This window comes from Tursiops truncatus, chromosome X, assembly GCF_011762595.2.
Source record: "Tursiops truncatus isolate mTurTru1 chromosome X, mTurTru1.mat.Y, whole genome shotgun sequence".
In the NCBI taxonomy this organism is placed as follows: Eukaryota; Metazoa; Chordata; class Mammalia; order Artiodactyla; family Delphinidae; genus Tursiops; species Tursiops truncatus.
The window spans coordinates 91,332,538-91,351,220 of NC_047055.1; the positions used below are offsets into that span (position 1 = coordinate 91,332,538).

Below are 18,683 nucleotides of genomic sequence, written 5' to 3' on the forward strand. Positions count from 1 at the left end.
TATGATTGTGTGAATATATACATATATGTGTATGTATACACACACATAATATATATACAATACTATAATATGGAAAAACCTAAAATATATATGCATTATATATGTGTACATTACATATATGTACATTATAGGTATCTGAGAAATATAGATAGCTAGACAGATAGATGGATAGATAAATTGATTGATTCAAGGTACCTAACATAACATTGGATTTATTGAGAGTATATTAGGTTAGTGTTACTGTGCAGTATTGAAATTTGTGACTGAGAAAAAGAGGTGTTTGAGAAAAAGAGGTGTTAAGTATCTTATGTTCCAGCTTTAGAGTCTACTGCTCCACCAGATGTTCAAGGCTGCTGCCTCCCTGTATGGCTTGCTAATATTTGCCATTGGGCAGAATTACACACTCCCTTCCCCCATAAATCCAAATAAGAAGACTTAAAGAAAGGAAAAATCTCCTCCAGGCAGATTGTTCTGTTTGTGATCTGAGATATGTCTTCCTCCTCTCAGTGGCCCCTGATTTTGGAGCCACTGAAGAGATTAAAGACTACAGCATTGTTAGGGACTATCACGGCATGTGGCAGAATTCTGAAGTTCAAGTAGAATGTGGGGAAGCAGCTTACCAATGCCTAGGGCAGTAGCATAAGAAAGGCCTCTCATCATGTGGCCTATGGGAGTTACCTCCTGTCCAAAGAGCCCAAAGCCAAAAAGCCAGAGCAATAATTATAACTAAGTAAGGAAAGGAGAGCAACCCCACCATGAACCATTGTGTAATAGCACATTGGGCACTCCCTACTCTTTTCTTTACACCTTACTGCAAAGAAGATGGAGTAAAAGTGGTTAAAAGAGCAGACCTTGTGCTCTACCACAGCCATCGGGCCCTTAAAGTTCCCTACATGTAAGCTGTTAGACACACGAGTTTAGCTTTTCCTCTGGGGAAAAGAGAAAGGCTTTGGATTGAATATGACATTGACTTTGTAAAAAGAATAGGACTAAGTCATGAAAACTTGAATGAAACTGCTTTAATTACTGAAAGTGACTGGAAAAGCCATTGAAGTGAGATATGAAGCTCCTCACCAAGAAAGGAGTGACTGAGAGCACAGTTGGAAACAGTAATTGAAAACAAAAGACTCTGGGCCAAGATGTCAACATTGGAGGCTCTTGAATTTCCCTCTTCCCATGGATGCACCAAATATACAGCTACACATGGAGAAATCCCGTCTAACAGAATCCCAGAAGCTAGTTGAGGGACTCCTACACATCAGGAAACAGAAAATACTCACATCTAAATGACCTGCATCTAGGTACTGATAGTGATCCTCCCTTTTGGCACACTCCTGGGGCTCAACACACACAAAAACTGAGATCCACTAGGAATGAAGACAATGACTTTGAAAGTCACAAAGTTTTGAGAGGCAACCAGGATCTTGGGCCAGACTGATTGACATGGTTTATCTCCTAAATGAGACCAATCTGTTAAGACTGGAAGAGGTGGTGGTTTTATCTAATTTGTGGAAACCAACACAGAGAGTCGAGAAAAATTAAGAAAAAGGGGACTGGGCTTCCCTGGTGGCGCAGTGGTTGAGAGTCCGCCTGCCGATACAGGGGACGCGGGTTCGTGCCCCGGTCCGGGAAGATCCCACGTGCCGCGGAGCGGCTGGGCCCGTGAGCCATGGCCGCTGGGCCTGCGCGTCCGGAGCCTGTGCTCTGCAATGGAAAAGGCCACAACAGTGAGAGGCCCGCGTACCAGAAAAAAAAAAAAAAAAAAAAAAAAGGGGACTATATTTCAAACAAAAGAACAAGATAAATCTCCATAAATCAATCTTTTTAAAAATTATTTATTTATTTATTTATTTATTTTTGGCTGCATTGGGTCTTTGTTGCTGCGCATAAGCTTTCTCTAGTTGCGGCAAGCAGGGGCTACTCTTCATTGTGGTGCACGGGCTTCTTGTTGCGGTGGCTTCTCTTGTTGCGGAGCATGGGCTCTAGGCATGCAGGCTTCAGTAGTTGTGGAACACAGTCTTAGTAGTTGTGGCTTTCAGAGTCTAGAGCACAGGCTCAATAGTTGTGGCACATGGGCTTAGTTGCTCCGTGGCATGTGGGATCTTCCCGGACCAGGGCTTGAACCTGTGTCCCCTGCATTGACAGGTGGATTCTTAACAACTGCGCCACCAGGGAAGTCCCAGAGATCAATCTTAATAAAACAGAGATAAGTGAATTATCCAGAAGAGAGTTCAAATTAACAGTTGTAAAGATGCTCACTGAGGTCAGGAGAGCAATGCATGAATAAAGTGAGGATTTCAACAAAAAAGATAGGAAATATTTAAAAAGCACCAAACAGAAATCATATAGCTGAACAATAAAATAACTGAACTGAAAAATTCAATAGAGGGGTTCAACAACAGGTCAAGCTGGGGAAAGGATTAGTGAACTTGAATACTGGGCAGTGGAATTCATCCAGTCAGAAAAGCAAAAAGAAAAAAAGAATGAAAAAGAGTGAGTATAGCTTAAGGGATTTATGGGACACTATAAAACAGCCAACATATGCACTACCAGAGTCCCAGAAGGCAAAGAGAGAAAACAAAGAAAGAAACAAAGGGGAAGAAAGCTTATTCAAAGAAATAATGGCTAACCTTGGGAAAGAAACAGACACCCAGACCCTGGAAGCCCAGGGAGTTTCAGAAAAGAATTCAAACACTCACATGAGATACATTATAATTAAATTGTCAAAAGTTAAAGACAGAGAGAGAATAATAAAAGCAGGAAGGGAAAAGCAAATTTTTATGTACAAGGGGACCCCCCAAGGAAATAATCAGTGTTTTTTTCAGCAGAAATCTTGCAGGCCAGAGGGGAGTAGTATGATATATTCTCAGTGCTGAAAGAAAAAAAAACTGCCAATGAAGAATATTCTACCTGTTCAAGTTGTCCTTCAGAACTGAAGGAGATGGAGGCTTTGAGATTGAACCCAATCCCAAACTCACTCAGATTGTTAGCAGAATCTCCTCCTTGTGGTTGTAGGGCTGAGGTCCTTGTTTTCCTTACTAAATGTCAGCTGAGGGACACTTCTAGCTCCTTGAGGCCTCTGTCTGTTTTTTCCATATTGTCCCTTTCATCTAAGGGCCCATTATTGTGTGCTGAGTTCTCACACTTGGAATCACTCTGATTTTGCCTTCTCACTAACTTCTGTTACATCCCTCTGTTTTTAAAGTGACATGTAACTAGATTGGGACCCCCTCGATAATACAATATAATCTTCCTATTATAAAATCTTTCATCTTTGTGACATCTTAAAAACTTCTCTTATTACTTAGAAGATTTTATTCTTTTTAAATTCAAATATAGAAAAGCAAATGGGAGAATTCCTGTTTTTGTTACTGCAAGTCTTTTATAACATAAATTTGAAGTTTTCAATTTTTAAGAGCACACTATGTGAAATACCGCAAACTTTGTTATGCATCAGTGGCAAAATGTTAAATCTGATTGCCTCAGTTAAAAGTTAAATTTCACCCTATCCTTATTTATGTGACCTAAATATTATATACCCAAGTATCTGTTCAAAACAAGCCTAGAAAGTACAAGAGCAATAAAATTGCAAGGAGATTTGGTGTGATGAGAAGAGAGAGTGGAAGAGAAGAAGGAAAAAGTGATTTTCTTCCTTCTTACTATAGAAAGAAAATCATTACAGTATAAAATTGATCAAATCAGGATAATGGCAAAGGATGAAGATTAATACCTATTTTGAGAAACCAATGAACAAGTATAGATTTTTAAAATTATTCTTATTAAATTTTCTATCTTCCACTGTTTATTCATTTAGTCAACCATCATATGCTGTATATTTTGAGGCTACAATGTGCCAGATACAGTGATAGGCTTTGAGGAAAAAGATGAGAAAAAAGACAGTCTTCCCCCCCGTTAATGTGGAGCATGTGTTCTAGGCTGCAACTGTTCATTAGGAGATATTTAGAGATAGCAGTAGAAACTTGGGGGGAAAAAAGGATTTTATATACCTAAAGATATTGACATGGTGCAGAGTGCAGAGTAGTAAAACAATAGCACCATGGATAAAATCTTGAGGTAAACATCCCATTTTAAAGACATCCAGAAGAAAGGGGCACTGTAGAAAACAAGGGGAATATAGATAAGCAGGAAGAGAGTCAGGGACAGTATTGCAGAAGCTAAGTGTGGAAAGCATTTTACAAAGTAGACTAAGTGAGCATCAGATTTAATACATGAAAATATTTTAAAACTCAAATATCAGAGAAGTTATGGTTAACTGGATGATCACATGTACTTTTGGTTGTATAGCTTCTTTGAAAGGCAACCTGCTGATATATATTATTCAAAATTTCAAATATCAATCTTTTATAAATCTGTAATTCTACTTTTGGTATGTATCCTGGTGAAATGCTCATACATGAGTACAAATTCTTGTACAAAGGTGATTCTTCAACTATTATTTTGTCATAGTAATTACTCAGTGTAAATGCTTGCCCAGCAAAAAGAGAATATCAAAATTAGCACTATCTAATAAAACTTCCTATGTTAGTGGATACATTCCATATCTGCTATTGAATACCTAAAGCTGCTAAGCATCAATATTTTTAATGTAAGTAGGTTAAAATATGACTTGAAAAAATACATCGTATATACATACATATACATATATGTATTACTGGTTTAAAGCTTTAAGGACAGAATAATGCACATGTTGCGATATTATATGTAGTACATTTCTGTATGTATGTATGTGCATACATGTGAAGTTTTAAAATATGTATTAATAAATCAATTTGACTTTTGCATTAAAGTAATTAATGGATAAAAATTTTTTAAAAAATTAAAAAAAGAGAACTGAAGGAGAGGGGCTTCTCTGGTGGCCCAGTGGTTAAGAATCTGCCTGCCAATGCAGGGGACATGGATTCGAGCCCTGGCCTGGGAAGATCCCACATGCCGTGGAGCAACTGGGCCCATGTGCCACAGCTGCTGAGCCTGAGTTCTGGAGCCTGCGAGCCACAGCTGCTGAGCCCACGTGCCACAACTACTGAAGCCTGTGCACCTAGAGCCCGTGCTCTGCAACAAGAGAAGCCACAACAATGAGAAGCCCGCGCACTGCAATGAAGAGTGGCCCCCCGCTCACCGCAACTAGAGGAAGCCCGTGCACAGCAATGAAGACCCAACATAGCGAAAACAAACAAACAAAAAAGAACTGAAGGAGAGATGAAGAGTTTCCCAGAAAAACAAAAGCTGAAGGAGTTTATCACCACTAGACCAGCCTTACAAGAAATGTTAAAGAGAGTTCTTAAAGCTGAAACTAAAGGACACTGATTAGTAACATGAAAATATATGAAAGTATAAAATTCACTGGTAAAGGTAAACATATAGTTAAATTCAGAATATTCTAAAATAGTAATGGTGATGGGAAAATCACTTATAACTCCATTATAAAGGTTAAAAGACAAAAGTATTAAAATAACTATAACTAAAAAAAAACCTTTTAAAAAAGAAAAGTCCAGAACCAAATGACTTCACTGGCAAATTCAACCAGATATTTAAGGAAGAGTTAACACCAATCCTTTTCAAACTCTTCGCAAAAACAGAAGACGAGGGAACACTACCAAACTCATTTTACCTGGACAGCATTACTTTGATATCAAAGCCTAACAAGGACACAACAAGAAAGGAAAATTACAGGCTGATATCCTTGATGATCATAGATGCAAATACTTTTGCACAGCAAAGGAAACCATAAACAAGACTAAAAGACAACCCTCAGAATGGAAGAAAATATTTGCAAATGAAACAACAGACAAAAGATTAATCTCCAAAATATACAAGCAGCATATGCAGCTCAATATCAAAAAAACAAACAATCCAGTTAAAAACTGGTTTTTGATGTGGGAAAAACCCCACACATTTAGTTCCAGGAGTGTTGTGAGGAAAAACAGCTCAGGAGGCCTTGGCCAGATATTGGGCAACAATAAAGACTTTTTATCCATTTCTGAGTCTCTATCACCCCCCACCACCACCACTCTGGCCCAGACAGTGAGGACTTTAGGAAAAGGAGTGTTGTGGATGCTGTGACATGCTACCCAGATGCCACCTTCTGGATAGAAGTACTTACTTCCCCAGCTGCTGTGAGAACTGCTGGCCCACAACCCTCAACCATCAGCCTTCTTCCCCAGGATTGCCATTGGCTGAAGAGAGATGCCTCACCCAAGATTATGCCTCCCTTCTGGGGATCGCCTGCATCCAGTGGCTGGTTGATTTCAGGGTATAAAGGCCCAGCCCCCTCACCCCAACTGGGGACGACTCTATAGGGCTCTTCCTGCTTCTGAGCTTCCTATCAATTTGGCTGAGGCCTTTCTTGTCACTACGTCAGAGCCTAACATTGCCCGCTGCCCTGTCTGTCTTCCTTCTTATCTTTCACAGGTGCTAATCCCAAAATTAGTCCCTGATAAAGTTCCTGCATGCTAATCTTCATCTCAAAGCCTCCTTTTTTGGGGACCACATCTTGCAATAGATACAATGTCTTTCATGTCTTCTTACACATAGTGGCTGAGCATACATCCCAAAACCTCAACAAACATTTGTCAAATTAGTAAATGATAGAAAAGGGTGGAAGTGAATACCAGGATGGGCCGGGTAGCTGTGTTGGTGGTGGCCTCAGTGATGCAAAGGAGGAGACATAACAGAATTGTAAAAAGGAAGTGCAAACCAGAAGAGGGAAGAAAAATTCCAGTCTTCTTTTGAGAAGTTCAGCACAGGACTTAGGACAGTGAATACTTATTTGAGGTACCAGAGTGTCAGACCTTTGAGGGATGAAATCAAGCTTGTGTCACCACCAAAAAGTCAACTATCTACTTTGTGGGGGCCTTTCATTACCTTCCCCTAAATGAAGAAGTAGAATGTGGTTATTTCATTGATTTATGTGACCTCTTCCTCCTCAGCTCATCTAGCAAACCCCAAATCCTGAGATATCTAAGTATGGTTGCGACCAGGTTTGGCAGTGAATTTCAATTGGCTTGAAGAGCACACAGTAATGCAAAGTGCTTCCTCGTGTGTGTGTGTGTGTGTGTGTGTGTGTGTGTGTGTGTGTGTGTGTGTGTGTGTGTGTGTGTGTGTGTGTGTGTGTGTAGGTGATGGCGTTAAAGAGAGAAGACATCAAGTGACCACAAAAGGGTTGTAAATTCCCCAAGGTGTTCAGTGAACTTAGATCCTTATCTGGGTATGAAGACTGGCCTGACAGATATAAAAGTGCTCTAGTCCCCATGATTCACCCGAAAGTATAATGTAGGGGGTCCTTTACAAGTGTTGTCTTTCTGGGCAGTGCCGCCAGCGACAGCTGAAAGAGTACCAACAGCCTGTTCTCCATATTCTTGTGACAGCCCTGGGTGACCCACTGTAAGGAAACAACACGTTTCCTACCATTACCCTGACAGTCATAGTGGGCAGAGCCAGGCAACACCTGGGATTATACATATTTCCTGGGGTAGATGCAGCAGAAGTGAAGACTGGTTTGGGCAGGAGTGACTCTAAGCAAAATGAAACATTAGTGCTCCCCTCCCCTCCCTGGCTGCCTTCCCACATCTCCTTTCCCCTCAGGAACTGCTCTCATGTACCTCCCCTCTTCATTGTGAGTTCCTGCCAGGGAAGAATGTGTGTGTGTGTGTGTGTGTGTATTAAAGTATAACTACATACAGTAAAGTACATAAATCTTAAATGCACAATGAAATTTTACATGTAAACACCTATATAATCACCACCCCATATTAAGATATAGAACATTCCCAGCTGCCCAAAAAGCCCTCTCATGCCCTTTTCCAGCTAATATCCCATAAAAGTGACCATTATTCTGACTGCCATCATTGTTGATTATTTTGCTTGTTTTTAAAGTTTTTATGAGTGGAATTATACAGCATGTACTATTTTGTGACTTTTTTTGTTTAATAATCTGACTGTGAGATCTAGGTTGGTGCTTGTGGCAGAAGGTTAATCTTTTTCATTGTTGTGTAGTCATTATATGAATATACAAATAGCTATCAGTTCTACTTGATTGACATTTGGGTTGTTTCCAGTGTTTACCTGTTACGAATAACCCTTCATGGAACTTTCTTGAACGTGTCTTTTCGTGGACAGAAGCACTCATTTCTCTTGGGTATATACTCAGTTGTGAAATTGTTCACTTAACAGGTATAGGATGTTTTTAGCTTTAGTAGAAACTTCCAAACAGCTTTCAAAATAGTTGTATAATTTTACACTCCCATCAGCAAATGTATGAGATTTCTTGTTACTCTTCATTCTCACCAAACTCAGTATTGCAAGTCCTTTAAAGTTTGAACATTCTAGTGGGAGCATCTGGGAAATATATCTTTTTAAAATTAATTAATTAATTAATTCTTGGCTGCATTGGGTCTTCTCATTGTGGTGGCTTCTCTTGTTGTGGAGCACAGGCTCTAGGTGCGTGGGCTTCAGTAGTTGTGGTGCACAGGCTCATTAGTTGTGGCACGCAAGCTCAGTAATTGTGGCACGCAGGCTCTGTAGAGTGCAGACTCACCAGTTGTGGCGCGCGGGCTTAGTTGCTCCGTGGCATGTGGGATATTCCTGGACCAGGGATGGAACCTGTGTCCCCTGCATTGGCAGGTGGATTCTTAACCACTGCGCCAGCAGGGGAGTCCCTGGGAAATATTTTATAATCTAGATTCTTATTGCCCTTTTGCAAGTGCAAATTTACCCACCCCATATTTGGACAAAATAGGAACAACACAACACTAAATGAGTAGAGAAGCAAGAGAGAAATGGTACAGTACGATAAACTTACTGACTATATATATGTAATAAGTGGTAGTCAATGGACATCATTCAAACCAGACAAAATAAATAGTAAAGCCTAAGTAAGGAAAAATGGGACTAACAGCAATATCAAAGGAAATGGTAAAATGAAAACCAATAGAAAAAAAATGCAAATTTGCTAACCATCAAAAGAATTAAAAAATAATAAAAGGAAACAGACCACAGAGAGAAACGTGGTAAATATAGGATAATACCACAGAAAATATAAAGTAATAGAGTTGAGGTCATATATATTAGTCATATCAATAAATGGAAATGAGCTTACGTCAGCTTTCCAAAGAAAAGAATTTTCAAATTGGCTCTCAAAAAATATTTTGCTTATCTTACATACACACACATAATAAAACAGTGATTCATAAAGATTAAAACTAAACTAATGTAAAAGTATGACAAGAAATACAAACAAGTCAGAAAAGCAGGAGTTGCAATCCTGATACCAAAGTGTGCAGGGAGAAATAGACCAAAACAGAATAATAATAGACAAATTTAACATACCAATTTCAGCCCAAGACAAGTGGACAAAAATTCAGTTATGATGTAGAATACCCAGAAAACATCAGTAAGGTAGGTCATGTGGACTTATTTTGAACTTTACACTCAAATGTTAGAGAATATGCCTCTTCTTCAAACACACATGAAAAATCATGAAAATAAACCATAAATTATGTCACAGAACTCTCAATATGATTCACAAAGTAGAAATAATATCACAGAATTTTCACAGTGCAAAACAAAATCAGATAACAAAAAAGCCCTTTCACTTGAGAATTTTAAAACTCCGTAAAGCACTCTTGTAAAAGGAGACATATAAATCAAAACTGTAGAATTTCTCAAATGTAATAATAATGAAAACATTATGTTTTAGAATATATTGGAAACCAAGTGGCGATCAGTTAAAAATTATAGACTTAAATACTGAACAATAAAATAAGAATGCATATAAATGAACTCAGATCTATCAAGCTAACAGCATCATAATCCAAAAGAAAACAGACTGAAGGAATCAGTAAAGACAGAAGGAGGTATGAATGAGATAGAAAACAGAAAAACAGTAGAAATAATAAATTAAAATGCTGTTCTGCAAAGGTCAACAAAATAGACAAACCACTAACGTAGTTAAGTAAAAAAAAAGTTCAGTTCCAGAGCACTGCAATAAAGTGAATATCACAATACTGCAGTAAAGCAAGTCACACAAAGTTTTTGGTTTCGCAGTGACTATAAAAGTTATGTTAATCCTAGGCTATAGTCTATTTTTTTGCTCTTTTTTTTGAACTTTTTTATACAGCAGGTTCTTATTACTTATCCATTTTATACATATTAGTGTATACATGTCAATCCCAATCTCCCAATTCATCACAGCACCCCGCCCCCGCCGCTTTCGCCCCTTGGTGTCCAAACGTTTGTTCTCTACATCTGTGTCTCCATTTCTGCCCTGCAAACCAGTTCATCTGTACCATTTTTGTAGGTTCCACATATATGCGTTAATATACAATATTTGTTTTTCTCTTTTTAACTTACTTCACCCTGTATGACAGTCTCTAGATTCATCCACGTCTCTACAAATGACCCAATTTCGTTCCTTTTTATGGCTGAGTAATATTCCATTGTATATATGTACCACATCTTCTTTATCCATTCGTCTCTTAATGGGCATTTAGATTGCTTCCATGACCTGGCTATTGTAAATAGTGCTACAGTGAACATTGGGGTGCATGTGTCTTTTTGAATTATGGTTTTCTCTGGGTATATGCCCAGTAGTGGGATTACTGGGTCATATGGTAGTTCTTTTTTTAGTTTTTTAAGGAACCTCCATACTGTTCTCCATAGTGGCTGTATCAATTTACATTCCCACCAACAAGTGCAAGAGGGTTCCCTTTTCTCCACACCCTCTCCAGCATTTGTTGTTTGTAGATTTTCTGATGATGCCCATTCTAACTGGTGTGAGGTGATATCTCATTGTAGTTTTGATTTGTATTTTTCTAATAATTAGTGATGTTGAGCAGCTTTTCATGTGCTTCTTGGACATTTGTATGTCTTCTTTGGAGAAATGTCTATTTAGGTCTTCTGCCCATTTTTGGATTAGGTTGTTTGTTTTTTTAATATTGAACTGCATGAGCTGTTTATATATTTTGGAGAGTAATCCTTTGTCTGTTGATTCGTTTGCAAATATTTTCTCCCATTCTGAGGGTTGTCTTTTAGTCTTGTCTGTAGTTGCCTTTGCTTTGCGAAAGCTTTAAGTTTCAGCAGGTCCCATTTGTTTTTGTTTTTATTTCCATTACTCTAGGAGGTGGATCAAAAAAGATCTTGCTGTGATTTATGTCAAAGAGTGTTCTTCTTACGTTTTCCTCTAAGAGTTTTGTAGTCCTGCATTTAGGTCTCTAGTCCATTTTGAGTTTATTTTTGTGTATGGTGTTAGGGAGTGTTCTAATTTCATTCTTGTACATGTGCCTGTCCAGTTTTTCCAGCACCACTTATTGAAGAGACTGTCTTTTCTCCATTGTATATCCTTGCCTCCTTTGTCATAGAGTAGTTGACCATAGGTGTGTGAGTTTGTCTCTGGGCTTTCTGTCCTGTTCCACTGATCTATATTTCTGTTTTTGTGCCAGTACCATATTGTCTTGATTACTGTAGCTTTGTAGTATAGTCAGAAGTCAGGGAGTATGATTCCTCCAGCTCTGTTTTTTTCCCTCAAGACTGCTTTGGCTATTCGGGGTCTTTTGTGTCTCCATACAAATTTTAAGATTTTTTTGTTCTAGTTCTATAAAAAATGCCATTGGTAATTTGATAGGGATTGCATTGAATCTGTAGATTGCTTTGGGTAGTATAGTCATTTTCACAATATTGATTCTTCCAATCCAAGAACATGGTATATCTCTCCATCTGTTGGTATCGTCTTTAATTTCTTTCATCAGTGTCTTATTGTTTTCTGCATACAGGTCTTTTGTCTCCCTAGGTAGGTTTATTCCTAGGTATTTTATTCTTTTTGTTGCAGTGGTAAATGGGAGTGTATTCTCAATTTCTCTTTCAGATTTTTCATCATTAGTGTATAGGAGTGCAAGAGATTTCTGTGCATTAATTTTGTATCCTGTAACTTTACCAAGTTCATTGATTAGCTCAAGTAGTATTCTGGTGGCATCTTTAGGATTCTCTATGTATAGTATCATGTCATCTGCAAACAGTGACAGCTTAACTTCTTTTCTGATTTGGCTTCCTTTTATTTCTTTTTCTTCTCTGATTGCTGTGGCTAAAACTTTCAAAACTATGTTGAGTACTTGTGGTGAGAGTGGACATCCTTGTCTTGTTCCTGATTTTAGAGGAAATGCTTTCAGTTTTTCACCATTGAGATATAGTCTATTAATGTGCAATAGCATCATGACTAAAAAAACAATGTACATACTTTAATTAAAAAATACTTTATTGCTAAAAATGCTAACTAAAAAAAGAAAAAGGAAAAATCCCAAATATACAAAATAAAAAGTGACAAAGAGGAAATAAACATTGAGATAGAGAAACTTTTTTTTTTTGGTCGCACCACGCAGCTTGAGGGATCTTAGTTTCCTGACCAGGGATCGAGCCCGGGCCCCGGGAGTGAAAGCACTGAGTCTTAACCACTGGACTTCCAGGGACTTCCCATGAGATAGGGGAATTTTTTCAACCCTGAGACTGCTGTTTCTGCTGCTACCAAACCCTGGAGGCTGCCGCTTGAACAGCTACTCTCTACTAGACTTGATTGGGGTAGCTACTGCTGTCAGCGCCAAAGTAACTTCTGCACCAAGAACTCAATTTTCCTGCTGCTGTCTCCCTTTACAATTCACATGCTTCTGCTATGACCCTCCCTTGGATTGTGGATTAGACATGGAAGCTGCTCATTCCAATCAAACTTTAACATGGGCATGTCTAAGTTACGTGATTGTACCCTAGCTGAAAGGAACCAGTGGAGGCGAGGTACCTGGGTTCTAATGTACAGAGATGAGACTCAAATTCTCTAGACATTTCAAAGGTGCTCAAAAAGTTCCGGGCAATCATGTCAAATAACCACTTCAGATGTTCAACTTCATGCCTGCTTCATGCAGAATTACAAAATCATTTGTATTAGTAAATAATTAGAAACAACCTAAATACCCATCATTAGAGAGATGGTTAATTAAATAATGAAATATTCTTAGTTTGGTGTACTATGTGAAAATGAAAAGATTGAGAGCATTCTGTATAGAATAGTATCTAATAATTCTTTAGGTGTACAAGTTCAAGATACAGAAATACATGCACCTATATGTACATACGTATTGGTGAGCGTTAATAGCATGATCGTATTCACATTCATAAATATATATGTGAATATCTGCATATCATTGTATATAGACCCATAGAAAAAGGACTAGAGAGACATACATCCAAATGTTAAGTTTGATTACTTTTAGGAGGGAAAGACTATGTTGAATGTTAGGGGCAAAGTAAAGGGAATAGTCACATTTAATTCTCTATAACTCACATTGTATAAATCTATTATCATAAGATTATATTTGTGTTTGGCTAGTGAATTTTCTAAAAATTAAATTTATGGAGAAGATGGAGATTTAAAATACAAATAAGGTGACCATATGATCTACAAATTTGTCTCCAAGGTTCTTAATGGCCAAAGTAAAAATGGCAACATCCTCAGTTTCATAGGTTGCCTTGTCCACAAGCAGGGGAAATTCCAGTGACTCTGGGGCAACAACATTTTTCCTGGTATTAAGGTTTTGTGGTATAATACAAAATCAATATTTGATTCTTGTCCCATTTCCTGGCACGAAGGTCCTAAAACCCTTGGAATCTCCTGAGTGATAAGAGTGTCTTGTGTATGCTAATGAGATGACTGGGGGCCCCTAGATAGCTTCAGGGGGCTGGTCACCGGAAAGACCAAGCCATGATTAGAGGGTTAGAACTTTCAGGCCCCTCGCCTCCCACCTCTGGGTAAGGGAGAGGGCCAAGACATTGAGTTCATCACCAATGGCCAGTGATTTAGTCAATTATGCCTATGTCATGACACCACCATAAAAACCCCTAAATGACAGGGTCTGGGGAGTTTCCAGGTTGGTGAACATACTGATGTGCTGGGAAGGCGGCTTGGCATAGAAGCTTTGCATCCTTCCTCTCCCCATACCTTGCCCTATACACCTGTTCCATTTGTCTGTTCTGAGTTATAGCCTTTATTATAAACTGGTAATAGAAAATAAAGCACTTTCTTGAGTTCTGTGAGTCACTCTGGCAAATTATTGAACCTGAACTCAGCTATCAAATTTATAAACAGAATATAGTCAGAAGTATGGGTGGCAACCTGGGACCTGCAAGTGGCATCTGAAGTGGGGGCCATCTTGTGGGACTGAGCCCTTAACTTGTGGGGTCTGTGCTAACTCTGGGCAATTAGTGTCAGAATTAGATTGAATTGTTGGATAACTAGTTGGTATCAGAGAATCAGAGAACTGGTGTTATAAAATCCCCACATATTTGGTGTCAGGGGGAAAAAAAACCTTTGTAGGTATGAATAACCTTTTCATATGTGTCTCTAAGTAGGAGTACTGAGCAATGGATGTGACAATTTCCCAAGATCACACCTATATTAAATGCAATAGCGGAAAAGTTCCAACCTGAAGAAGCAATCTTACAAGGACCAAAGTTCCTCCAGTTAGTACCTTCCTCTCACGAAATAGGATCATTGGTCATCAGGGAAAGGAAGGCCGTTGGAAGGACAGTCAGAGCTGCACAGTCAACCTGGAATAGTGCTAAGCACAAATCCTGATCAAAAAGGAGCTTCACTGGTAAAGATAGAACACTGGTCAAGTATCCGCCAGCAACCTCTTTAAACATTCATGCTTTGTAATAAGACCAGGGCTCATTTATCAATAGTCAGCTTCTTTATAGGTCAGGTTGAATAATTGAAATACATATTTATGTTACTCCCTCTCTTTGTTAGTAAGTTCTACTAAGCACCTTCCAGATAGAGAACTAAGCAGGGAGCAGACAATATTCATACCCTGTCCCAGATTTCTTTGGCCTACCTCAGTTCACCAGGAGCTGCAAATAAACAATTTTCAGCACCTGTTAGCTTCCCAACGTAAGCATCTGTGTCTCTCTTCTTTCCTGGCTGAGGATTTTCTCCAGCATGGAAGCCTGGTCTGCCATACACAGTCACAACATGGAGGTATGGGGGAGTTCATGCCACCTGAGAAGAACTCAACCAATGAGGGATGGGATCTGGGAATAAATGCCCCAGCCCCTCCCCTCCCCTCCCCCAGTTCTTGGGACGTCTATCCCACATGGTTTATCAGAGGTTCCCTGGCAAGGTTAAGTTCTGGTTGCCCACAGTGTTATTAACCTGCTTGGGAACACATACTTTATTAGCTTTCTTCTTTATTTATTATTTTTAATTAATTTTTATTGGAGTATAGTTGATTTACAATGTTGTGTTAATTTCTGCTGTACAGCAAAGTGAATCAGTTATACACATCTCCACTCTTTTTTAGATTCTATTCCCATATAGGTCATCACAGAGTACTGAGTAGAGTTCTCTGTGCTATACAGTAGGTCCTTATTAGTTATCTATTTTATATATAGTAGTGTGTATATGTCAATCCCAATCTCCCAATTTATCCCTCTTCCCCATGCCGCCCTTCTGGTAACCGTAAGTTTGTTTTCTACATCTCTGACTCTATTTCTGTTTTGTAGATAAGTTTATTTGTACCGTTTTTTTCGATTCCACATATAAGCGATATCTGATATTAGTCTCTCTCTGTTTGACTTACTTCACTCAGTAGGACAATCTCTAGGTCCATCTATAGCTTTCTTCTTTTCTTTTGTCACTTCCTCACTTCTGCTTCTTGTGCTCACCTCCCAAATAAAGTATTTGCACACACATCCTCACCTCAGAGTCTGCTTTGAAAGGAGACCAAAGCAAGACAAATCATATTTAGGGCATGTGTCAATTTCTACCTTCTTACTTGAAATAAATTAGAATAAGATAAAATAACTATGTCAAGCTCTTAGGCAGAAGCTATGAGCGTTCTAAGGGTTGAGAAATTTTTTAAGATTTTTTTTAAAAGCTTATGAATCAATATTTGGCTTTGTAGAAAATACACAAAAATCACATTTCTGGTAATCACTGTTATAACCTGACTGTGAAATATGTGTTTTCCCTCTTAACATTTCTCAAATCCAAGTTAAAGATTAAACCCTTTGGAGACCCTTTCATTGAATGAATGAAGAACCTGTCTCCATCATTTCCTTCAATCAATCTTCCTTCTTGTAGATGTGATAATCTTGCAAAAACAAAAAGCAAAGCAAAGTGATTTGTTTAAACATGCCTACCAGGTGATCACTGCCTTAGTTGTCTTTTCAGAAATGGTAGCGGCCCAGAGGATTTTCTGTGCTCTAAGCCTGCAATTAGTTCTGGAGAATAAAGAGAAATTTGCTTTCCTGGGTTATGAGATTTTGAAGCACAATGAGTAATGTATGGGTACATGGCCCTTCTGCTAAGCTTGAGAGACAGCTAAGAAAGAATACACTGTTATTATAAAATCTGTGTTTACTGAAGTAAGGGAGGTTCAGAGAAAAATCAAATGAAAAGATAACAGCCAACATCTGCAAATGTTTTGTTGTAAATGTGATAAAATTATGAAAACTGTCTGCCCCTTGTTCTGCAAATCTCTAGTATGCAAAGCCTGACACTTGCTTCCAAATGAAGAACTTATCTCCAAGGGTTAGAGATACTTCAGTTCACATGTGGCCACAAGGTTTTAATTATGTCTGATTTGTTTTCATCCCCTCACTTGCTTATTGTTTCAAAAATGTCTTTCATTAAAATGCTTTATGCTCCATTCAATACACGATGTAGGTGTTGGTGTTTATGGACAGAATATCTGTTTTGAAGTAAATGCCAAGTTTGATCAAGATCTATTGCAATTGGTTTCTCATAGCTGTTTATATTTCTTTCTGGGAAGGAAAGATTACATTCAGAAATCATGCAAACCTTATTTCAAAGACCCTTATCTTTTCCTGGTGCCGCCCTTTCCCTAAAACCAACTACTGTCCTGAAACTACTGTGGTGTTGGGATAATTGAAGCATATGAAGATGCTTTATTCTATCAGAATCTTAAATGTCTTAAAGACTGCAAATTTGGATATTATCATTATATTCAGATCTGATAATGGTTCAGTGTATTATTAGAGATGGAATTTCTTATTTTCTCTGTATCTCTTGTCACAGCCATAAAAGGTGGATAAAACCTATTGCCTTTTCAGTTGTACAAAGTCATTTTTATCATCAGCCATTGAAAGCATTTATTAAGTTTTGATTTATGAATGGAGCCAAGCTTGGCAGACAGAGGCAGATCATAACTTCTTCTGGAAAGTGGTTAATTTCCTTCAATGCATCACTATGATAGGTGGGATCTCTTTATGGCACACACTGATAATTGAATAATAAACATTTATCTGAATGAATAAGCATAATGTTCAGGTGTTTCCATTATGTAGAAATAGTTACTGAATTCATATGGGAATTAGTGAATGAAAAGTCATTTTATGTACATTTTATGTTTGGACATGATAATGAGAAAACTTGTTTACTCATGCAATTAATCCATGAAGGCTTTATTGAGTACTTGGGGTTTTAAAAGCAGTGATGACACTTGGCAGTGATGTGATGCGGCAAAATGGCGCTTTTAACTGAAAATGACAGTGACCGCTCAACTTCTTTAGTTCAGTAAAGTGTTCCTTAGGGTCCAGTGAGTGGCAGGTACACACAGAACAGGGCTTCTAAATTATGAGGGGGCAAACTATTCCAAAGACACTCCTATTTCAATTTGGAAGTGGGTAGAAGACCAAAGTGAAAGAGAATCCTTTAATTCTGATGTCATTTTCAACAAATTGAATGAACCTGGTAATACTCCTAAATCCTTGGCAATTCCTGCTGTGCAAATTTATTTCAAAATGAACATATAACATCAAACCTATAACAATCAAACAGTTTAAAAATAGGGAGGAAACAACCACGCTGGTGTTTTAATGAAATTAATCTAAATTGTAGGCCAAAAAAAATATCTCGTTTTGTTTATGGATTCAAACTCTTTAGGAAAAAGAGCTATTTAAAAAAAATATTTTGACTACCTTAAAATATGATTTTAAGTCACTACTTGTAACAATAAGATTTTTCTAAGTCTTTCCTAGTTACAAGCATTCTGTAAAATTCAAGGGGCATAAAATTCCATTCAAAGAAGGCAAACTGTTTATGTGAGAGGTAAACTAAAAAGCCTTCCGTGGAAACATACAATTTTCAGATAAGAAGAAAAAGTCATGAATAATGGAGCTTGCACTATATAAAAGGAGTATCATATAATTTTCTTTCTATGTCATGTGTGAAGAAAGGAACAAGAATCTTGAAAAGGCAACTGAAACCTCATCTCTAGTCCCTGTTCTCAAACAGCCTGGACAGGCAGAATAGAGATTTGAGATCAAGACACAGTGTATAGGTAACTTGTCACTAAGTCTTCAAGTCTCTCAGTCACTACTCTTAGTCATCTAAAGGACTGAGGAGTGCAAATTGCTGGAAAAGGCTATTGATTATCAAATATTCCATGTCCATTTCTTTTTACTGCCCCTTCTTTTGGTAGGCATTTCTCATAGATTCATGTATCCACCACCACAATCAGAACACATCGCCCCCCCCCCCCGAAAATGACCTCATGCTATCCCTTTATAGTCTCACTCTCCTCCCCCTCCCAGCTTCTGGCATCCACTGATCTGCTTTGTCTTTCCAGAATGTCTTATAATTGGAATCAGGCAGTATGTAACTT

At 38.2% G+C, this 18,683-nt stretch overlaps 1 long non-coding RNA gene across 2 annotated transcripts in view; it reads left to right on the forward strand.

Annotated features, from left to right (window-relative positions):
- LOC109551290 (uncharacterized) overlaps positions 1-18,683 on the forward strand; it is a 422,401-nt gene that overhangs the window by 129,714 nt on the left and 274,004 nt on the right. The window lies entirely within an intron of this gene.